Genomic DNA, 24,988 nt, shown 5'->3' with positions numbered 1-24,988 from the left:
ATACCCTTTTCATAAATCAAAACATAAGAAATACTAGCCATCTCTCTGTCATATGATTCAGTCTATTTAACCAAAATTATTGTTGTCAGAGGGTGAAATGCTTGCAATTTTTCACATATAAAACTCATAACAATTTCCTTTTAATAAGACCTGAACATGATGAAGGCTAGCCAGATGGATTAAAAATTTATTCTATCTAAACCAATATGCATTTAAAATATGACTTAAATAAATTGACTTAAATAAATACTTTGCATATTCCTTTCCTAACAAATTAGCATTTTGTAGTCTGAGATGAATACAGAAAGCTTTCTCTGAAATGAAGCATGCTGGGACTTATGAAGTAAATCACTCAGATAAGAAAGCTATTTATTAATTTTCATTTTCTCTAAATTGATTTTTTTACTATATTTTCCTATTAACTGAAACTTTTCATGGGGTTTTGTGTTACCTAGATGAGAGATTACATTCTTTAAATCTAAACTTTAGCCAGAGTAAGTCTCCATATGATGGAGAAGGATTAAATGATTTTTTTTCTCAAGCAAAGATCATGACTGATTTCCTCCCTCCATTTAATTGCCAACATTTTAAATAGTTAATTTCTTAATGTTCACCTAAGACCATAAATTCCCAGGAGTTTAGATTTTTTGGGGGCATTGATGAACACCGTAATGTTCATGAACCAGATAATAAGCATTGTGATGACTTTGGACAGACTATTCTAGTCTGATATTTTCACTGCAAATGTTCATTATTTGTATTTTCATGATAGTTTTGATTTAAAGTCATTGTATATATATAAGTTTTACCGTGAATTTTTTCTTATACTTGATATCTAATCTGACAATAAATTATATTTTCGTTGTCTCACAATTGTTCCTCTAGTATTCCATATAACCTCTTTTATTTTATTTCTTTTGGTAACTGAAATATATATGTAATATACTGCGATGTGCATAAATATATATCTATACATTTAAATATATATATAATATAAATGTATAGTCATGCATATCTTCTGTGCATCTCCTATAGTGCCCTAAAACCACGTATAGTGGTGCAAGACATAAAATTGCAAGTGTTAATTAATGTTGAACAAAACCAGCAACATGGCTATATTGATGTGTGGGTCATCAAAGAAAGCAGTTACTTTTTATACTGCAGCTGTGTTATTTGATATTGCCTTTTAATAGAAAAATTATTGCTGGTCTAAATTCTCAAGGTGCATGGAAAATTATCTCCCCAAATAGATATATTTAAATGTAAATTCTGTAGTTGATGGATGCTATGATATTGTTTTTGAATGCTTCATCATTCATTAGAAGTGATTAATAACTGGTTTGCATAGGTGAATATGTATTCACCTGTTCAAGAGAGAACAGAGGGACTGGCTGATCGGAGGATGTGCCAGCAGGAAACGTCTGTGGTGCCAGGTCCAGGTGCTGACCTGGCAGTGTGCTCAGGTTCAGATCCTCTATGAACTAAGTGCAACAGTTATATTCAGAACATATGTGGTGCCTTACACTATATCAGATACCTTTTCACCTCAGCCAAACCAAGCCTTTTTTCATGAAAAGGGGAAGAGTGCCTTATGGACCTACTGATTTCTATAAAAGAGGCACCCTCCACTCACTGCCTCCATTCTGAGCGTGCTCAGAATTTGTGCTGCCTGTTGCTGCTGGTGCTGCTGTCAGTGATTCAGATGACAGTTGTGGCAAAGAGGCCTGCTACAGGCTGTTTTCAACCTCTGGTAGCTAAACAAAATGTACTGTCCCCTCATCTGCCCCGAGGGAAAAGCACATACTCTCTGGTGAGCAAGGCTGCTTGTTCCTTCTCTCTTCTCATAGCAAAATGGGTTGCATACATAGAAGTCCCTCAGTAAACCACATCCATAACCAATTTGCTGTTGACACAAGGCCACAGAGCAGCAGTCCTGCCAGAAAAATGACTTACAAGTTTTTAGTTTGTTTCCCATTTGGAATAATGATGCCATATGACACAGGATCTGTTGCTACTTACATGAGTCACTTATGGATGCTTAAGGATGTCTACCTTCTTGTAAAATACATACATTGCATACAGTTTCTAGCATCACTGGAGGGCTGGCTGTGCTTTACTGGACAGCTGAGGTTTGAGTGTTAGAATACTTGCTTTTTTGTTGCTGAACATCAAAATAGTCTAGCTAGCCTACAGAGTGTCTATATTCCTCCTTCCTTTTCCAGTTTCTGAATTGAAAACTGCTAAGATTAATGAAAACCCTGTCTATCCCCTTATCTTTGGAGAGATATGCTATCTGCTCTTTAACCATCTCTTCCATTTATTTTTCACAGTTTTTCCATTTTGACTACTCAGTATAAAGGAGTTAAGCACAGATTTCTAAGATTTGCCTTCACATTCTCAGTCTTCACAGGAATGACTTTCAGATGTGATTCACTTGCATTTGTGTAGTTGCACTGTGACAGAGCAGCCTGTCTATAAGTTTGTGCTTTTCCTTTCTAAATGGTTGTTGATTACCTCTATGGTCTGATTTGATATTCAGTCCTGAAGGCTACTGATGGGTAAATTAAGCAGAGCTCTATGGGGCACACTTTTTTCCTGTAGATGGCCAGGGACAATAAATGACAATGAAAGATTGTGCTCTTTTCCAGAGGATTAATCAATCACGATACAAAGTGAATTTATAATTTTTTTCAGTTGGATTCTAAATAGTTGATAATTGACCAGTTATGTTCTTGGTGTGGGAGAGCTCCTAGAAGAGTAGAAAGTCTTTAAAAATTGAATTCTCTCTGGGGTGGTCTAACACACCATGAACCTTACAAGCTTCCAGGCTTAATGGGCTTTCCTTCCAGCTTGCCAGCTCTAATTAAAGGCAAACTCTGTTTCAGTATGTTATTCTATTAGCTTGCATAAAATCACTCACATTTGCATGAGTCTGTCAAACCTCATCTTCAAACCTGCCTAGTCTCCTGAATGAAGCAGATTTCCTTTCTTTTTCTTCTGCCTATCATGGTCTTCTGAATTAATTGTTCGAACTCTTTACTTCTGCAACTGTGAACCTGATAGGTAGTACGTTTTTCATTAACAAAGTATTTTGCTTGTTCTGGTATCACACTGCTACTTTTCTTCATACTGAATAGTAAGACTGATTCCTAGTCAAAGAAAAAGTAAGTCAAATGGTCTTGGAAGCTATCTCTATAAAAATGACTGGCACTACATAATGGCACAAATGTATCCTGGAGAAAGAAACACAGAATATTCAGTATTATATATGCTCACATTCACAGAAAAAAAACCCTCATTGATTTTACATTTTTCTCTTACTTCATTTACAGCTTAATAGTCATTAGTATATTCAGTTGTGATTATGATATATAATTCATAAAAATAATAAGGAAAAAGGAGTGATAAGCCAATAAAACTCCTACAAATTCTTGGTAAATATATTGGCCTTTACTTTGAAAAATTGGATAATAACAATGTAAAACCATTTACTATCCTTTTCTTGTTATATATATTTGTTTTATTTGCTTTCACAATTCAAACATTAATTAGAAAGAAAAAGAGCAGAATCTGTCCTGACTCTATTTCTCTCCATCCATAAAATTTGCAAACTACTTTACAAATATACACTATCACTCTATGGAAACTTAGTTTCTTCATAGTGAAATGGGATGTTTATCCGCACAGGATGACTCTGTAAATATGTTTGAGACAGATACTGTAGCATGCTGAATCAAATGTGAATTCCAATGTGATTTTTCAGGTGAAGAAAGTGTAATTATCACCGTTAAGTTTCAGTGAGGGCCACTCAGCCATATGGTTCATTTGTTCCTACTGCTTTGTAATGTCTAAGTGCTTCACTGGACATTGATGGATTTAACTTCACAATACCATTGAGATATGGTAGCATGATTAACTTTATTATGCAAAAGCAGAACTGAGACACTGAGAAACATAGGATCCAAATTACAATCCACTGAGAAAAGAAAATATTTGGTCAGCTTCTCCTGGCCTTGGATCACACCCAAGCTTATATATGAGACCTGGAAAGACTCTATTGATGGCAAACAGTCTCTTAAGAAAAAATTATTCTATTATGAAAAGGTAATGGGATATTTAATCAGTGCAGGTGCTGTGAGCTGTAGTTTGAAATGGCAATGCTGAAATGTCAGTATTTGTACTAAACAGTCACCAAGAAAAAAAAAAAAAATCAATAGTTCTCTCCTGAAGGAAAAACACTGGGACAGTTTTTCTTACAATTTTCTAATTAAATAAGAAAGTATTTGAGTTGTGATTACAACAGAATTACTATTCCTGAAGCCTTCAGGTGTGTATCTATTAAGAGAACTTTTTTGCTGCAGGCAAGTATGAGCAAAGAACTCCTACAGTGAATGCATCCATACATCTGTTAGTACAGTTGATCTCACTCAGAAAACCACCTCATCACACCAAGGATTCATATAGGATCTCTGATGGAAGGACTGCAGGATTGCTCTAACATTAGTGTGCACAATACTGTACACGCAGATTGCTGGAAATGTAGATGCTAAATTATCAATTTATTATAAAATACTGGTAGATCTTAGCTGATATGAATTAGCTCTTAGGCAATTTACTATGGATTTATAGAATGAGGATGACACTAAGAAAATTTTAGTAATTTTTAAAGATAATTTAATCCTCTTTGATATTTGTAACTCTAGTGAGCTTTAGTATACCCAGTTATAGCTTTTGTGAGGATTAAAAAGCTCCCCAAAGCTCAATACAATTATATGTAGCAGTGAAGACTACATCAACATTCATGCTAGAAAACAAGTTATAAATTCCCTCATGAGAGAGGTCAAACAAACGGAAACCTTCAGCTCAGGTCTCATTATGTGCAATTACTCAAACTCATCTGTTGGGATGCTCTGTACATAAAAACATTTTAATAATTTTTACTCTTGAGAAGGGGGAAAAAAACCCAGGGAAACCTTGATGTTCAACCATATGGGGCTTCATAATTCCGGTGGATATATTTGGACTACTGTAATGAACCAGTTATACTGCACAGCATTTTGGTATGTCAGCTTTTGTAAAATAGATCTACCAGACCTGTTCTTTATGTTACCGTCCACCTGATTTTTGGAATGAATCCTGAACCCAAGGTGCTTCCAAGGCAGCTGGATCTAAGAAGCAATTGGTTAATCTTTGCCTCTGGCCATTACAGCATGCTTTAAGGTGCCATTGTTCCCATTTGGCCCTGTTCTTTAGACGTAGGATTATTTATCTCTAGTAACAAAAACATGCTGCAGACAAAGCTCTCACCTTCCAGCTCATGTCAGTAGTTTATTTAGTCCTTTCTCTTAAATTTTCTGAGAGTCATTTGACACATCTTTTGCATCATAGTTATAGAAAAGCCCAAACGGTAGTTTCCTTTTTATTTTGATAATTTGGGTGTTTGTTACACAATCAAAATTATTCTAGGAGTTGGACACATAAAAAAGACATAAACCATTCCTCAGGGTCATCAGTGGGAGAGACCCACTGAAGAAAGAGCTCTTAATGGAGCAAGAACAGATCATTTATGTTCTAATACAAACAAAATCACCTTGAACTTTAATCTTAAAAGTCAGAAATTGGTATCAGACTTTCAGGAGATTATTGTACAGAATTCTATAAACTGACCCTTCTCAGAAGACAACCTTTCAGTTCTGTCTGTTCCAAATCAAGCTCTTATGCAGGTGTTGGGTTATGAAACCAAATATTGTAATATATAAGCAGGATTTCAACTATATGTTATAAGTTATTCCAATATCTCTTGTAACAGTTTTTCAGTTCAAATACTCATTTTCTGATTTTTTTGGCAAAGTCATACTGTATTTTCTCTTATTTTTCCCCTATGAAATTAACATTGCATTTGCTGCCATCATATTTGAAAAATTCTTGTGTGGCCTTCCCTCACATGTGTATATTTTACTCACTTAAATTAAAACTCCCTGAAGCAATGCTTAAGAATATCAGTCTGTTGCTCCTTTTCTTGAAGCAGCCTGAGTCATATATAATATAATATAATATATAATCATAAATATTGATCATCCATTCCAAGTCTGGTAAAAGAACACTAACAATTATCAAGGATTAAATGATTACTTTGTTCTTACAAGTATCAAGAATGTTCAAATGATCTGAAGTCTAAAATTGTTGTGTGCACATAAGGTACCTTAATATAAATTCCAGAATTCTGAAGAATGGCATTCTGGGTTTTTTCCATCACGGAAGAGACTGCCTGAAACGAATGACAGCTACAGTTAAGACGTCTTAGGTCTGACATGGCATGACTTAAGTGTCTTGTGGATAAGTTGACCAAGGCTTCTGCTTTGTACTTTGATAAGCAGTTGAATACAGAATTATCTCATTTCTTCATGCAGGTGTGCTGAGATAATCTGTTAGATGACTACATTACTTAAGCTATTAATACATTGGTAGATAACTGGAATTGGAGAGGCATAGGTTCTTTCTGATCTCCTGAATAATTTCAGGTTTAAATAAATCACAAAACTCTGTGTGTGTGTGTGTGTGGAGAGGGTGGGTGAAGAAGTCTTTGTCAAAAGCCAAACCAGTGACATGAAGGCCAAAATTGAGTATAGGACTTAGTGTGTGGTGAGCTAGCAGAATCTGTTAGTCTTGGTTTCTTAGATATCAGCCTGTTTTCAAGTGGTAGTAACAGTTCAAGTGTTCTCCAGGGACAGGACTGCAGTACCTTATGAATCACAAAGAAAGGGCAATGGACTGCACAAACTAGTTATTAACAAAATCAACCCACTGACTTCACACTGGATGTCCCAAACATGAAGGAAACAACATGCAAAAAGCCTCTAAAACTTTATGAAAGATGTCCATATAGTAAGTGTTGCTTCCTCTCTATGAGAACTTTTTATAATACTTTTGCCATAAAACTTGAGGATACTGAACACTTCTAGAAGATTTAGAAATTGCTGGTGGCCTTGGGTGATGTATCTGTTCAGCCTCAGCACCGCCCTGCATGTGTGCTATGCCTGGAAAGCTATGGCAGAAAGTCCTGTGTCAAGCCCAGCTTTCATCCATCCAAGGTGAATTCTGGAGCTGTATGGATGAGCTAAAAGCTGTCTGGACACAGACACCTTTCTTCTCTGAATCCTGCAGTTCTGCCCTGGGCTTCCAGGAACCAGGGTGTGATCTGAATGAATCTTGCACTTTTCTTTGTTTCTGTCTGTTAGTGAAATTGATTTATTCCTTTCAGTCAGTGATTAAGATGAATTGCAACAAGGGAGGAAAACGCTGGGGAGAGAACAGTTCTTACAGTCCAAAAAAAGAAGGAAGACTATTTTCTCTCTGCCTTTGCCTAGCTTAATTTTGGCCTTGCGTGGAGCATCTCTAAGTGGATTAGCTTAGACCTTACTGATTGAGAAATGAAATGCAGGTCCAGCCAAGGGCATTGCTGTCTTTGAATGTGTTTTTGTTATAGTTAATGGGGCACATGAACTACACAGCACAGAATACACTGCTCCCAGGTTGCCCTGTCTTACATTAGTCCAACAGCTTTTTCTGTTCTGAACATTAATCTCTCCTTACTCGTAACTCCAAATGTCCTCTAACATTTATAATGACAGATGTGCCACTACTTCAGCAGCTTCCGTACGTCCTTCCTCTCTCCTGGCAGTGCTCCCTTATGTCCCCCCTGTCTCCTGGCATAGCTCTACTTTCAAGAGTTAGTATTCCTTTCACTTTGCTGTTTGGCATTTCCATTTCTCTCATCATTAATAAATGTCTGTTTTCAAGTTCTGTGATGTCCTATTAATCATCCAACTAAAGATACCAGGTACATTTTTTTTTTTTTACTGAGATCAATTTTTTTCCCTGCTTGCTCTTGCGCTGTCACTTTGATTGTGCTTGAAAAATACCCACTATCTGTAGATCATTCTAAGCAAATATTTTCTGCACTTTCATCAGGTGTGTAAGTATTAACAAAATAATTAACAAATTTCTACCAACCCTCACATTCATGACTTAAAGAAAATTCAGTTGGAAACAAAAAGATGCATATTTAAAAGATTTTAGAAATATTTTTCCTGGAGAAAAGTAAAAATGTAATGAAGGAGAACAGATTAATTTGTTTCTGTGTTCTTGGTCTTCAGTCTGAAAGTTCTTCCACTGAATTACAGACAGATCTTTGGCACCTTAGGAAATACCACTTGTGAGTGTTCCATATCATCAAAATTAAAAACATTAATTCCAAAGAGGTGAATGATCTAAGTAATTCACCTAAGAATCTATAGTTTAAGATTTTTCTAGTACATAGATTGATCCTGAAGTGGAATTTCCTGTATCTGCCTGAATCTGCTTTGACTTCAGTGGTAAAATTTCAGAAGCTGCCCAATTTTCATTAAAATTGTTGAAAGTGTAAATCATTATAAGTAGATGAGTATAACAGATGCTAAGAATCACGCATTTTTTAAATGTAATTTTATTTACCTACATCTGTTGGTGCCTTCCAGAGTTGGAGATACACAACTGGTTTTAGTAGTCAATCAAAGCATATTAAAAATTCATACAATAAAACATTGTACTTTTATCCCCAAACCATTGAAGTAAAATCCAAACAATAATGATTCCTTAAATTGTAGGAAAAGTTAAACTGTAGCCAGTTTGAGAATACAAAGGATTATCATTTTCCTCTGTCCATTTCTGAGTACTTGTACTCAGCTGTTATTCCTGGTAAAAAATAGAAAAATGCTTAAAACTTTTTCTTATGAATTTCTATTCTTCAGTTGAACCAGAAGTCAAAACGATGTGCAAACTTAATGCATTTTGTAGCCTTTTGAATTCAGGTACAGAAAGAATAATAAAGAGTAGTCCTTCCTATTCATTTATTGTCTTATTTACTATTAAAAGAATATATAGATGTTTTTATGAGCTAAATTTAATTCAGATCACTTCTATTCTCTGAACTAGGCTAAAGTGTTACGCTTTCATCAGGAATATAATCTTCTTATGTATGTCTGAATATCCTTTCCATATGCATGAGTGCTCACAACTTAATGCAGCACCAACAAATTAATAGTCTGCACTGCCTTTCAAAGAGGAAGACAAAATGCATGAGTCACTTTACCACTGATTCAGGGATTGGGACTGCCAAATTGCTACCAATAAAGTAATTTCCTAAAATTCTAACAATCACAGTCTAAAATTTATCACTGTCTTTATGTAGCAAAACATCACTTCTACAAGGCAGAAGAAAATTAATTAGAAATTCAGTGATATTCAGATGGCAATAGCAAAGCTCTTTGAATTAATGCAATATATATGAAGAAGATATATTAATAGCAGGTGAAAAAATTGTAAATTTTGTGTGTTTCATATAAAATCACTAGGGGGGAGGGATTTAAAATGGTGATTCATCTGTAGTATTACAAATCATATTATGGCTCAAGAAAAAACTTCAACTGGATCAATCCCAGACACAGTGTACTATTTAGTTAAGGTAAAATAGTGTCTTTATTGACAAAATGTATAGTAACCTAAAGAGTTTCTCATTTCTCAGATTAATCAGGTGATGGCCAGATTCACTCTATTATTTTCACCACCCCTGCTCGACCACAGAGGAAGCCCATGTCATTTCTCCTTCCGTTAAATTTGTCCCCAGCTATCTTACTGACAGGGGTGGCAGAATAAGCCTGTGGGATCCTGCCATGATGTGACTACAAAATGGCTCTTTCTTTCAGGCCACTGCATTACCAAAGTGTTTTTCCGTTACCAATGCTTATTTTGTTGCTTTGTTTTCTTGCTTCCTAACCTTACTGTATTTCTATAGAAGTAGAATTTGAGGTCCCAGAAACATCTGCTGGAGACTTGACAGTCTAACAGTTTAACCAGGAAAGAAGCATCAATTATATATATGACTTTTTTCTTTTAATGTTAACTCTACGTTATTAAATGCAAAATCTGCATTTCATCTCTGATCTCAGTAGAATGTATATAATTTGCTATTATGAAAGTTTTCAGATATTTGTGGCAGTTTCCTTGCTCCAGTGGCACAGCATCCATGTCCTTGATATGTCATCTTGTTGGGAGAAGATACAGTCACAAAAGAATATGAGAATCATATGTTGAAAGACACTCTACAATCCCCTGGAAATGTAGCTCTGGGTTTATTCTTTCCCTCAAATCAAATGCCATGCTGAGCCTTGGGCAAGGTACCTTTGCCCTTCCTAAGGCTAAAGAGCTTCAGGGATATTTCTTCTGGCAGCTTTCTATGCCCTCTGGCAGCTCCTTCCAGAATCCCTTCAGCTGTAGCTGTGTGCTCTCTCTTGCTCTGAACCCCATCTGTAATCATATGTAGGTTATCCCTCTCCAGGGGATCCCAGGTTATTCCAGGGGATCCCGCTCCCTCCAGGAACCGAATATTCTCCACCAGAGACTTTTAGCACCAGCCCTTGGCTGTTTGTACATAATTCTTCCTAGTCTCAGTCCCCAGCCATGTATGTAGTTCCAAGCATTCCCTCTTTTTAACCTTCATCCTCACCCTAGGCTGAGCCACAGGAAGCCGGGGCCCTTTGATTCATCCAGAAGCAAAAAGTTAGTTATTTAAAAATCCCCAATTTCCTTCGACAGCTCTCCTCTATCATTATTTCCTCTGTAGCTCTGGGCTTTCCCTTTCTCTCAACCCTAAACTGAGACTTAGACAAAACACCTTTTGTCTTCCTCAATTCCTCACAGAGAAGAGTCATTCTTATGCACTTCATTTCCCTCTCACAGATCCTCTCTGGCTATTTTACATCTGTAGCTGGGAACTTTTTCTTTCTTTCACCACCTAACTGTAGGCTGAGCCATTAGTCAAATTCCCTTCTCCATCCAGGGACTAAACCAGTAGCAGGTCTAATGCTGCTTAGTTTCTGGGGTTCTCCATGGAGTATTTTGCAGTATGCCTGTATTTATGCATGTCTCTGTATAATGCACTGGAGATTTAGGAAAATAATATCATAGAAGGCAGGAACAATTTAGGGTATTTGTTATCAAGGCAGTAGTAAGAAAACAAAAAAATGTTTCTATATTTTGGAAAACTGAAAGTCATTGTAAATTTATCCTACATGTCCCCCCGCCTTTTTTTGTTGTTTAGCCTGTATTGCAAGAAAAATTCCCACTAAGATTTACTCTGCACAAGAGCTCTTCAATGCATTAGTGAAAGCTGTATTAATGTGAGCATTAATGGAAAGAGGGTACGGAAACCTGTTACATGTGACAAGCCATTACACATTGCATATTGCTGTCAGTTCTACATCTTACATTCATATTCCAAGTTACCTTTGCTGTGTTGACACAAGTGGCACAAAAGGACAGAAATGTCAGTGAGGTCTGAATAGTTCAGTTGGTTTGACCCCAAGGTAAGAGCTACCCCTGACCTTGGGCAGAGAGGCTTGATTTTACTTTTCGTGTCAGCTGCTGTTTATGTAGATTTTGTTTAACTGTGCCTCCTGCTTCACCCCCAAAATCTGCAGTTTGCCATTGAGATTGAACCAAGATACTTAGAAAACCTTGCAGGAAGGCTGGAACTATGTTTCATTCTCTGAAACTATTTCTTGTAATGAGTTGAATTTGGATGATCTTTGTCTTAGGTGAATGTTCTAGCTGCAGTAACATTGATTTCTGCAAGAGACCATATTCTGAAAAATCTGGCCATTGTTTTTTATATAGCTGGGAAGAAGGGCTTTAAGACCTTCACAGAGAAAATCAAGACATGCCCAGAAAATGGCAAGACTTAAGACATATGTCCTCATCATCAATATTGGCTGCCTCAGCTAATATATGATATATTTTAAGGTATACACATAAGGCATTTAGGGTTATGGAGTGTACTTGAGGAGCCAGAGGCCAAATCCACTCCACTAAATTGGGATTCAAAGTTAAGAGCACAAACACTTTATGTTCCAAAATTCTGGATCACCAAATGAAGGTGATGCAGAAATGCTTCTCTCTTTCCATTAGCACACTGGAAGACTTTAATGAGTATGCTTTTAATTCAGATATGTTTTAGGTGTTTGAGTCTAGAAGCCTGTCTCTTTGTAGAAAATCCTGTACGAAGTACTCAATGATTCATTTTTTTAATAGGCAAAACTATTTTTTGTTGTTGTTAAAAATTTAACAATTATAAGAAATCGGGATATACCAATTTTGAACTTTCTCATGCTTTAAAAACCATTAGCTGAGCTACTATGAATGCAATATTTTTCATAAGGTTTCTCTGTAAAGTATGAGCTTTGAGGATGAAACATAACTTTCAGAGTCACCTCGAGGAACTCCCGCAATCAAATCTTATATGGCGCTGAAATACTGCACAGTCACTCAAGAAGGTTTCTTCCAGCGAACATAGAATTTCTTTTGGGGGATGAAATAGTTATACTGAATAAACCCTAAAATTTAAATGCACAATTATTTTTCTAGACATGTGGATCTAAAACCAAATTTCTAAAGGTAGGTTAAAATGAACTCAGTCCAGCTATTAAACAGGTCTGGTTTTTAGGCACTAAAAAAAAATGGTCAGTTTTTTCAATGCCTTTTCTCTCAGGTACAGAAGAGTGCAAGACCATTACTCTTGCACTTTTCTGAGATGTGAAAGTTGTGGGTTGGCATAGCTCTGGGCAGGAAGGAAATTGTATTTGGCTTATTAAAATCTTGATAAGTGACTATCATATAAAGGGAGCTGCACTATCACCATTTAATTGGAAAAAAAAAAAAAAAAAAAGCCTGGTGCTATTTTTGTAGGGTTCATGTTCAGAGAATATGTTGAATCGGCCTAAAAAAACTTTGTGCAAATATTCTATGATTCTATAAATCTATAAATGCCCATGATGACTGAGTGAAATGCTGGGGTTTCAACCCCAAGCCCCAAATTAAGGTTGACACATGGGTGATTCCCACAGCCCTTCACAAAGGGGGGTGAGTTTGCCTTTAGGCTTCCCTCCAGGGTGCGGCCGGCCTGGCAGGGAGAGCCATGGGGTAAATGAGCCCCAGGGGTCCCACATTAAGTAAACAAAGGTCAGGTGTCCCACTTAGGGATGAAAGCTGGGACCACTTGCAGGAAGGGGCAGTGTCTGTCTGTGAGGTGGATGCACTGTGCAGAGTTTCCTGTTGGGGAAGGATCTCCTGCCTCCCTGGGACTGGGCTCCAGTCAGGTCTGGCCTTTGTAAACATGGGTTGTGTAGAGATTCAGTATGTGGCTTCCTTGGTCTTATGTGTTTGGCTTGTTGACTTGGTTGTCTCTTGTTCCTTCTATGGGAGACTGCATTTCACCATTTATTCCACCCATTGTTGGTGGTGTGGTGTTGTTGTTGGGGTCAGTGGGATTGATGTTGATTATGTATAATCTGACTGACTTGTTTGTACCCCCAGTGCTCACCCATGTACTGACCCTTTTGTATCAAATACAATTTGGTGATTGGTTCATCTTTATGCTGGCTGTGTTCTTTATGCTAGGCCTGATAATTGACAAAACACTGAGGTGGACTTGGGGAGGTACAGAAGTATAACTTTGGACTCTTGGGAAAATCTAGTGTTAAAAAAAATAAATTAATCAGAGTTCTATTGCTTTGATATTCTCTCTAGATCACTGAATACAGAAATGCTGGATTTAATTCTGAAGGATACCAAGTACATTTTAGGGTATTTTCTTGGTAGTCTTTTGTGAAATGACAAAGTGTCAAATACCAAAATAATATGAATTGTCTTCAGCTCTGCTGACAGGTAATTACTCTGCTTATGACTCTCAACTGAGCTATGCAAAAATTACATAACAACTCATAGCTGATCAACGTAGCTGGTTTTCATCCTTTCAGTTTTGGCTGGAGAAATGTATTAAAGCCCCCCCACATAAAAAGAGGTTTCCTTAAGTTTTAAAATTCTGGTCACTTTGTTCCAGATTTAACTGATAGACCTGAATAAAGAAGCAAACAGAAGATAAAAGCTAAGGTATAATGGGACATATTTGTCTTTGTGCAATAAACTTCATATGAATGAATTCTGGCAGAATTCTCACAGGGAACTCAAACCATCATCCCATGGACTGGGAAGGAGGATTCTCTCTCCAGTAGACAGAGGCACTGGGAACTTTTTATTAAACCAAGAGCATTTCCATTAGAATCTTTCCCTATCAGCTGGGCAAAAGCATATATATGTGTTTATACCTTTCTCATATATATGCATTAAAATCCAAAATTAGCTAGCTAGATGCTATAACAACTACAGGGAATGAGTTAGAGAATATCACTGGTGATTTTTAATAGTCTGTGTATAGTTATTTTTTGGGGGGCACACTTTATGATTGCCTAAGATTCTTTCTAGGCCTATTTTCTATGATTTTACAGTTAAATACTATTCAAAATATATTCTAAAAAATCTGTGGATAATAGTGCTCAATTCTGTCTGAATTGCCCTAGTACTTAATGTAATAGTATGACTATACACACTTAAGTACACACAGAAATATGGCACAATAAGTATACACAAATTAATGTTTTCAGGCAGCTACAAATGTATGCTTAAGCTGTTTGTGGCTGATTTTTATACATAACTTGATACTATAAATAAGATTAAATGAAAAGGTTGAGGGTTTTCAGCATGTATATATTTCTAATGAGCTATTTTCATGTGTTAGATATTATGGTATGAAGATGAGTGCAGAGCACTGATGTTTTGGTACAGCAGATGTTGTAAGTGGAGTAGGCTTATATTATAATTTTTAATTTAAACAATTAATGACCTTAGTTGTAACTTTACAGGAAACTTTAAAAGTTCAAGAAGAATCAAGCAGACTTGATCTTATTGCAAACCAGATGTAATTCAGAGAAGTCACTTCATTCATTATATCTGTTTGACACTATCTAAAAAGCAAATTCTAAACCAAATTTGTAATTAAGTTTAAAAACTGTGAAGTGAGGTTCCTATGCTGTATAAAATACGTCTCTAATATCTGTGCATACTGTACCTAGAACTGCTGCTGAGATTTTATTCCTCTTTGTTCCAATACGAAAAAGATCGCTTTCTTTTCTGATATCATCCTGTTGTAATTGGTCTGTCTTCATTATACCAGTGTCAGTGTGTTAACTAGAAAGTGTATGTCCAGTTTACATTAATTATAATTATGAGAATAACTTAAAAATTCACAGAAATTAAAGTCTCTTTTCTCTACTTCTGAACTTCATTTTGTGCTGTTGAAGGTCTTATATCCTGTGACTCTTGGGAAACACTAGGGAATTTTAACCTGGAAAGTTTCATCTTCTAATCATTTCTGAAAGAAATATGGAGTGACTCTAACGAAATGTTGATACCCCACATCATACTACCAGATCTTATAACACAGCATGTTCAAATAAATCTGTAAATTAGTGAATAGACATTTATATAAACAATCTTTTAATACAGAAGAAAAATGTTGTATTTTGTGAAAAGACTGGCATGGCTTCTGAATGCTAGTGGAGACAATGAATCGTTAAATTGTAGTACCTCATTACTTTGGGTAATTTTTATTTCATCACTTGACACCAATTGTAAGTGAAATGAGCTTGTTGTCTACATGTGAAGCTGCAATGTTAATTTTTCTGTGTTATACCAAAAGAGAGTAAATTCCCAGTGGGTAATTGCTATTTGAAATCCCTTTGTTATCATTGTGACGCATAAAGTAGAGCTGAAAATATAACTGGTCTGATTCCCAAAAATGCTGAAGAAAAGCCTTAGCTATAATTTAAAAATTAAAAGATATACCTTTCAGGCTCTTAACCTCTAGAATTACTTATTCCCTCTGTTAACTGATGAGGCTCTCAAATGTGGTGAGCTAGGTACATAGGGATGGACTCTGAACAGAAGAGAAAACATGCATGCCAGGTCTCTTGTAGGTAGGCAAAGAAAAAAAAAAACATTTAAAAGGTGTGTTTGAAGCCCTACCATTCTCTGCAGAGCAGAAGGGATTTGGGGAAAGCACCTTCACCTCTTTGGGATCCCAAAATCGCTCCTTAGAGTAGGCATCTTCAGCCATTCTTATAAACATATGAATGGGGCTTACTGTTTTATTATAGGATATGGTGAAAGGAAAGAGTAGTGGTGGTGCTGTTATATTTTGTGGGTAAAATACTTGTCAGACAGGAGGTAAATTTTGTTTCTGTGTTTCCCTTTCTTCCCTCTTGGATGACACAGCGGCTCTGAGGGTAGGATCTCCTTGGTAATGGATTAGTGTGAATCTCTTCAGGCTGTGGAGAATCTAAGACCAATACCAATACCTTCTAGATGGCACTTAATTATTAGGATGAGGTCTCTTGGAAAGTCAGCGACTGAAAAAAATTAAAGGTCAGGATTTAGAAGGAGGAAAAAAAGATGATGTTTCCTGCGTACTTGTATTTCTTTGATAACGGTTGAATGTTATATAAAAGCAGTGTATATATAGGAACTTGATCTGTATGCTAAAATATATTTCAATGGTATCTGGCTGTTTAAGTTATAACTAGTAAGAATTACCTAACATTGCTGGAAAACATCAGAAATAAAAGATGTTCTAGAATATGAGAGCTAGCAGCAGAGACCAGGATACTAAATAAAACAAGTAAAATCAACAATTTAAACAGGATGTACTAAATTGTCTAAACCCTGTGAAAAGAACCAGGGTTTATATTTGCATGTTAAACTCAGACTTAACCTGCTCAAGCTTTAAGCTATTGCTTTTCACATCTTATAACTGAAACCCAGACTTGAACATCTCTCAATATAAGCCCTGAAAACCACCAACCCATCCAAATTCAGATGGGTCTTGATGATGGTCCTACAGCACCACAAATGTCTACGAACAAGCTAGTCCAAGGGCTGTTTAATTTAAGGGCTATTTGTTCTCAGACAGTTACTAGCTATTTTTGCTGTGAATTGTCTCCTATTTCCTACCAAACTCATTTACAGGGTAAAAAAGAGTTTTCAATCTTCTTGTCTGTCTCTTCACACACTTTCAAATTTATATAAAAACTCTAAAAAAAAGCAATATCCTTAAACTTGAAATGACTTTTATATAAAATTGATACTAAAGTGCTGGCTATGTAGTAAAAGACAAAGAGAAACACCTTTCTTTTTAACAAACAAAGGCTAGTTGAAAAACTCACAAGTCACTTTCTCTCCTCCATGTAGATAACTTGGCCATAACTGATGGCGTGACACCTTGTACTCATTAAGCAGCCTGTTAATCTGTCACTACACTGAAAAGCAGAGAGGAGGGTTGGTAGTACACTGAAGGTATTCATCAGGTACTTGTGAAATTAATTTTACAGGTTAGACTCAAGGCTGAACACCACAGTATTTGGCTAAGTGTATGTAAAAATGTTATTAGTAGTTTCAAATGCAATCTCAGGAACTCAGTTTTGTTTTCTTTATAACATTAATACAGATACAAAAGTAGCTGGGTTTATGGAAAAAGAGTGGATGTCTACTAGATAGATTTGCAGAGTGAAACAGTTGGTGCTGAGGGCCTCATATTCAGACTAAAAGTGTTTATTTTGGTCTAGCTTTAGTCTGATCCTATGGAGTGAATGGTTGGAATGCAGTAAGTAAGCTCCTGGATCATGTCTTCTCCTCTAGTTTCAACTGAAAGAAAAGCATTTATTTGCTCCAAGACCACTCCACAATGAAACTTAAAAACATAGTAAGTGCAGTTGGTTAGTACATTCAAAAGTACAGTGACGATGCAGCCTAAAACACTAACATAATTGTATGCTTTAGGCTCTTGCAGGAGAATCATGTTTGGATACAGCATGGGTTTTTTCTGTATTCTCACAGAAATCAGATAGTATAAATTCCACCTTCTAATAAAAAGACCTGGTTCAGGATACTTGGTTCTCTTGGACGAGTCAAACCAGTCATCTGTGATAGCTCCCAACAGTCCTTCTCCCTCAAATTCCCCAACCTTGTTCTGGCAATAGATTTCTTCTCCAAATCTTTTTGATGCCAATTTTGAAAGCAGTTTTTCTAAGGATTTCCATTTTTCCAGACACTGCTTTTCTCTCTTTTCACTCTCTTAATTAGATCATTATGATCTAAGTAAAAATCTTCTGCAGGACAGAAGCTGTACTTGCTTTATAGCTGTCTATCACAGGTGAAACTTCTCCTTTCAGCTATCATGGGACTTTACTGGGGGCTGATGGGGTCTGTCAGAGAAGGGGAAGAGCATCTTCAGTCAAAGGTTTGCCAAGCTGGTGAGGAGGGCTTTAAGCTAAAGTTGCTGGGGGATGGGAACCTCAACCCATCCCACTCCTACCAGCTTGAAGCCAGTGCCAAAAATAGATTCCCAGAGCCTGGAGAGGGATGACAGGTCAGCAGGAGAGCACCTAAAGAGCAGCACAAAGGAATTCCAGCCAGTAAATCAGCTTCATTGCAGGCCCAACTTAAATGCCTCTATGCAAATGCATGTAGCATGGGGACTAAACAAGAGGAGCTGGAGATGTGCCCATGCCTGCAGGGCTACAATGTTATTGGCATCACAGAGATGTGGTTGGATAGCTTCTATGACTGGGGTGTTGGGATGGAAGGATACAGGCCCTTTAGGAAGGACAAACAGGTGAGATGAGGTTGGGGTGTTACCCTCTATGTCCATGACCAGCTGGAGTGCATGGAGCTCTGCCTGAAGATGGATGAGGAGCCAACTGAGAGTTTATGGGTCAGGATTAAAGGGAGGGCAGGGACAGGTGACATTACAGGAAGACCAAGTAGGTAAGGCCCTCTATAGACAGATAGGAGCAGCCTGATGTTCACAAGCCCTGGACATCACGGGGGCCTTCAACCACCTCAATATCTGTTGGAGAGACAACACAGCAGGGCAGAAGCAATCCAGGAGTTTTCTGGACCACATTGATGACAATTAGTGTTTCACAAGAGTTACAGGATAGAAGAACTTCAACAGCACGAGGTTAAATTCAGAAGTAAAGAGACAATTTCTGTAATTATAACTTACTTCTCCAAGTGATATAGGAGCCAACGAGGAGAGGTGCTATGCTAGACTTTATTCTAAGCAACAGGGAGGGGCTGGTGGGGAGTTTGTATCTCAAGGGAAGCCTTGGCTGCAGTCACCATGAAATGGCGAAATTCAAGATTCTTCGGGCAGTGAGGATGGTGCACAGCATGCTTGCTACCCTGGACTTCAGGAGAGCAGACTCTGGCCTCTTCAGGGATTTGCTTGGCAGAGTAGCAGGCTCTGGAGGGAAGAAGGGTCCAAGAAAGATGGTTAATATTCAAGGATGACATCCTCCAAGCTCAGGACCGATGCATCACATCAAAGAGGATGTCAGGTAAGAACTCAAGGAGGCCCACATGGATGAACAAGGAACTCCTGAACAAGCTCAGACACAAAAAGGAAGCCTACAGAGGATAGAAGCAAGGGCAGGTAGCTTGGGAGGAATACAGAGAAACTGGGATCAGGTTAAGAAGGCCAAATCCCTGATAGAATTGTATCCAGACAGGGATGTCAAGAGCAACAAGAAAAGCTTCTATAGGTACGCTGGTGGTAAAAGAATGACTAGGGAAAATGTGGGCCCTGTCTGGGAGGAAAGAGAAGACCTGGTTACCCAGGGTATGGAGAAGGGTGAGGTACTTAATGACTTTTTTTGCCTCACTCTTCACCAGCAAGGGCTTCAGCCACACTACCCAAGTTGCAGAAGGCAAAGCCAGGGAATAGGGGAATGAAGAACTATCCGCAGTAGGAGAAGATCAAGTCTGAGACCATCTAAGGAACCTGAAGGTGCACAAGTCCACAGGACCAGATAAGATGTATCCTGAGGGAACTGGCGGATGAAGTGGCTAAGCCACCATCCATCATATTAGAGAAGTCATGGCAGTTTGGTGAAGTTCCCATTGACTGGAAAAGAGGAAACCACCCCCATTTTCAAAAAAGGGAAAAAAGGAAGTCCTGGGGAACTACAGGTCAGTCAGTTTCACCTCTGTGCCCTGCAAGATCATGGAGCAGATCCTCCTGGAAAATATGCTAGGGTACATGGAAAATAAGGAGGTGATTGGTGACAGCCAGCATGGCTTCACTGAGGGAAAATCATGCCTAGTAAATTTCATGACCTTCTACAATGGGTTTACAGCACTTGTGGATAAGGGAATAGTGCCATGCAACCTACCTGGACTTATGCAAAGCATTTGACACTGTCTCGCATGACTTCCCTGTTTCTCAATTGGAGAGACACGAATTTGACAGATTGACTACTCAGTGGATAAGGAATTGGCTGGATGGCTGCACTCAAGGAGTTGTGGTCAACGGCTCAATGTCCAAGTGGAAAGCAGTGACAAGTGACGTTCCTCAAGAGTTAGTATTGGGACCAGCGCTGTTTAACATCTTTGTTAAAGACATGGACAGTGGGACTGAGTGCACCCTCAGCAAGTCTGCTGATGACACCAAGCTGTGTGATGCAGTCTACACCCTGGAGGGAAGGGATGTGCCATCCAGAGGGACCTTGACAGGCTTGAGTGGTAGGCCCATGCAAACCTGATGAAGTTCAACAAGGCCAAGTGCCAGGTCCTGCACATGGGTCAAGGAAATCAGAGAATCACAGAACCATCTAGGTTGGAAAAGACTTTGAAGATCACCTAGTCCAACCATTAAGCTAACATTGACCATTCTCAACTACACCATATCCCTCAGTGCTATGTCAATGTGACTCTTAAACACTTTCAGGGATGGGGACTCCACCACTGCACTGGGCAACCCATTCCAATGCCTAACAACCCCTTCTGGAAAGAAATACTTCCTAATATCCAGTCTAAACCTTCCCTGGTGCAACTTGAGGCCATTACCTCTTGTCACATGTTACTTGGTTAAAGAGACTCATCCCCATCTCTCTGTAACCTCCTTTCAGGGAGCTGTAGAGGGCGATGAGGTCTCCCCTCAGCCTCCTCTTCTCCAGACTAAACACCCCCAGTTCCCTCAGCTGCTCCCCATATGACATGTGCTCCAGACCCTGCACCAGCTTTGCCGACTTTCTTTGGACACGCTCGAGTCATTCAATGTCCTTTTTGTAGTGAGGGACCCAGCACAAATGCAGGCTGTGCAATGAGTGGATTGAGAGCAGCCATGCAGAGAAGGACTTGGGGTTGTTGGTGGATGAAAAACTGACTATGAGCCAGCAATGTGCACTTGCAGCCCAGAAAGTCGACTGTATCCTGGGCTGCAGCAAGAGAAGTGTATTGTTCATATATATTCCTGTTAGAGAAAAGATATGTAAAATTAGTAGCACAACTGCATGGACTATTTAGAAGTAGAAACTTAATTCTGCCTCCTTGTATGCATCTGGAATGGCAGGATTATCCTAAGGGATATTTTTCATTGCTTAAATTTTTCATCTCTTCATTCTAATTACCTAAAACAACTGTAGACAGAGCAAGGAAGTGTGTTTTAAAGTGAAACAAGCTGATAATGAAGATTTCCATTATTCATGCAATGAAAGCAGCAGCTTATCTCTCGGGATCAGCTGATATGAATATTAGTTATTGCGCTATCAAGATTTATTCTACAGTCAGCGTAATACAAAAATAAAATACAAAAATTCCCAAGCTCCAATACTTACAAACAAATTTGTTCTTTTTTTTTTTTTTTTCCAAATAAGATAAAATATACAAGATTTAAAAAATCTAATTTTCACTTAATACACTGTTCAGGAAGAGCTAGTAAGACTAGCAGCATTTGAACTTGGTAAACCTTTGATTATACAATTAGATATAATTCTCCTTACATCTATCTCTTTTTCATGATAAAATCATCCTTGCAATTTGTCAGGAATCTTCCAATAAAAACTGACTTTACAGGTATGGTGAAAAATTCTTACTATTTTTTTTGAGAGATTTGGCTACTAGGAATTTTCCTTTTATTAGGATAAACTTTCCTCTGAAAGCTAGCAGTCTGTGATGGTTTCCAACCCCCACTTCTGAGATAAGATAATGCTGGATGTGCCACCCCCACAGGCTCCACCAAGAGCCATCTATAGTGTCAACTGTGGTGGTTAACAAGCTCCCTAAGGAGTCCATCCCTCCCAGGCATGAGGACTTGTCCTTCTTAGCATATAAATTATTGTCTGGAGTCCGTTTTTCCCACGAATGCACTCCTGGATTTGTTAACATGAGAATGGTTTTCCTCACCTCTTTCCTTTCTTTGAAACTGTGTATAAGTGGGGCTCTCCCCAACCACTTGGCAGAGAGCAAGGGAGCGGAAGGGGGAACGCTGCCTGGGTAACATCTCCCTACAATCACAACTAACAAAGCTTCTGTCTGGTTTTAAATTATGTTATTGTGCACAAGGAATCCTAAGGTTGTTTCGCATCATCTCTTTAATTTAGTATATTGGATGGTACATATGTGGATGTCACATATGTAGGTGGCTTTTGAATCAGTTCAACAAGCCACAGACAGATTTATTAGAAACTGAGCAAATTTATAGTGTGTATATGAATACCATTAATTCAGTACAGATCCTGAAATGCAAAGTTACTCAGATGTTTGAGCATTCTAGCTGAAGAGGTTTATTATTGCTTTTCAAAAAGTTGTGTATGTATGTCTACACAAAGAGCACAGCTTTGTACATAGCTAAAAATATAAGGTATTCTTGCTAAACACATATTAGTGCCACTGCATTGTCTGGAAAAGGCCTAGAAAATGGGTCTGTCCTGGTTCAGCTAGGATAGGGTTAAGTTTCCCCAGCAGAGAGAGAGGGGGAAGGGATCTCCAGCCGGGTTATTCATACCATGCTGGCGTCAGGTCCAGGCGGAACTTTTTCTTTTTTTGCTTGGTGGCTTTTTGGTGGTGGGAAGCACACGTTGGGTTTGTTCCCTGACCATTTGCGGTATTTCTCTGTATATCGTTTGTCTTGTTCACTGTTATTGCTGTTTATTGTTGTTATCATTGCCACTGTTGTTGTTCAGATTGTTTATCACATTGTTGTATTAAATTTCTTCTTATTTTACCCCGGGGTTTGTGCCTCACTGCCAGCCCGACCGGCTGAGGGTGGGGGAGGGGCAACGGCAACGTGCTCCCCGGTCCCGGCAGGGCCTAAAACACCAAGGGTCTTTGGGTTCAAACGTTGTCTTTTACACACCTTTACAAAGAAGCTGGATTCCACACCTTGTTTCGCTTCCTAGGAGGAAAAAATTTGGCTACACTTGCATAGAATGTGTAAAATGAAAATCATAATTTAGGTTGATCTTGGTAAAACTACAGCTATGAAAGGAAATTCCACTAATTAAAATCTAAAACTAGAATATCTTGAGGATATAAATGTCACTGAATAAAATAATGTGCTTGTATTTGTTCTTAATTTCTTTGCTGATAAGGAGTACAAAATATTTTAATTCCTGATATCATTGTTATAACATGTGAAGTGCAAGGTGTGGGTTGTATTAAATTTTTAAAAATAATATAAACTTTGCTGGTTGTGCATTAATATTCATTATCTCAACCAAAAGTTTGAGACAGTGTTTCTTCTAGGCATTCCATACAAACACTCCTTGTCTTGGGTGGGAGTGTTATTGTAAGAGGAGGAGAAGAAAGGTGATAGCTCAGAATTGTAAACCAAAGTGTATGTTAAGGAGAAAGAGGGAAGCAGAGTGAATGAAGTTGAATCTCCCTCTGCTCAGCCAAAATAAGAGAATTACTTACGTGGGTAATTACAATTGCAGGAGTCTAAGATCATGTATGACCAGTAACCCATACAGGCTAGGTTCATGGATTGCATAAATTTACAAATTATTTTTCGCCTGTCCTTTTGTATGCAAAAACTTGATTCTGTCTTTCTGGCAAATACATTGCTTCTGTGACTCCTAGGAGAAGGAATTACCATTAGATCTTACCTTAGATTATTTTCCAACATTATCTGATCCTCTCCTATCTTATCACTGCCTTCTATTACTATTACAGGTTTTGTCAGTTCATGACTTCGGACTTCAGACTGTCATCTGGAGATCAAACATTTTGCTAGGGAGCTGTGCCAGTGAAGAGCAGTGATGAAAGATACATAGTGAACAAAGCAAATTGCTCAGTGTCTATGTGGTTAAGCTAAATGCTGTTATTGCAACTCTTTTTTTTTTTTTTTTTTCTTCTGTTTGCTGTTGCTGATGCAGATCCATCAGTGCAAAAATTTCAATTTTCCCTTGTAAATACACATAGAAGAAACCTGTATTTATATAGGAGACTAATCTCTCTTGAGTGTGAGATCCAGGAAGCTTAAAAGCCCATGACTCTGTGTAATTTATAGTACTATTTTCAGGTCTGGCACAAGCCTCAATTCATCTCAGTCTAAAACTGTCCCTTTGCCAGGTTTTCATAGTTATTGTGAAGACCTTTTCATTTTCTGTTCTGTTACAGAGTGGTGTAATATATGAGCAACATTCACACAGTCATCAAATTGTGTATTTATCTGTTTGTCTGTTTATCTATCTTCAGTTTATCTTCAAGTGTGTAGTAGGAAAATAACCACGTCCTCTTGTACAGATCAAACACCTCATGAGGTACAGATGCAGTCAGACACATAGTTCAGAAAAAAAGTGGTATAACCAAAACCATCTTCTGATCAAATTCAATTGTTATGAAAATAAAATAACTTCATACTAGAGGAGCAATCATAGGACAAAACAAAGGTATAGAAAGTTTTCATAAATAGATGTCTATTATGCAAACACATAGAAGAGTAACCTGTAAAGGAAGTGTCACATCAAGCATACAAAAGAGAATTTATTTTATTCAAACTTTTAAGATATTTCTAGCAAATGCAAATGGCCTGTGCCTTTGACAACTCTGTTATTTTAGTCCCAAAAGGCAAAAGCCTTTTACTGATATTCATTATGAATGAGCATTTAAGAAGCAAGAATACACAGCCATTATAATTTTTTCCAGAGTAAAATGAAATTATGATTTTTAGGGGTAAGACTTCTGAGAATTAAAATTTAAGAGTAAAAAGAAATAGAGG

Source organism: Athene noctua, chromosome 4 (assembly GCF_965140245.1).
Source record: "Athene noctua chromosome 4, bAthNoc1.hap1.1, whole genome shotgun sequence".
Taxonomy (NCBI): Eukaryota; Metazoa; Chordata; class Aves; order Strigiformes; family Strigidae; genus Athene; species Athene noctua.
The sequence above is the reverse complement of the archived record's forward strand: the minus strand, read 5'-3'. Positions refer to the sequence as shown.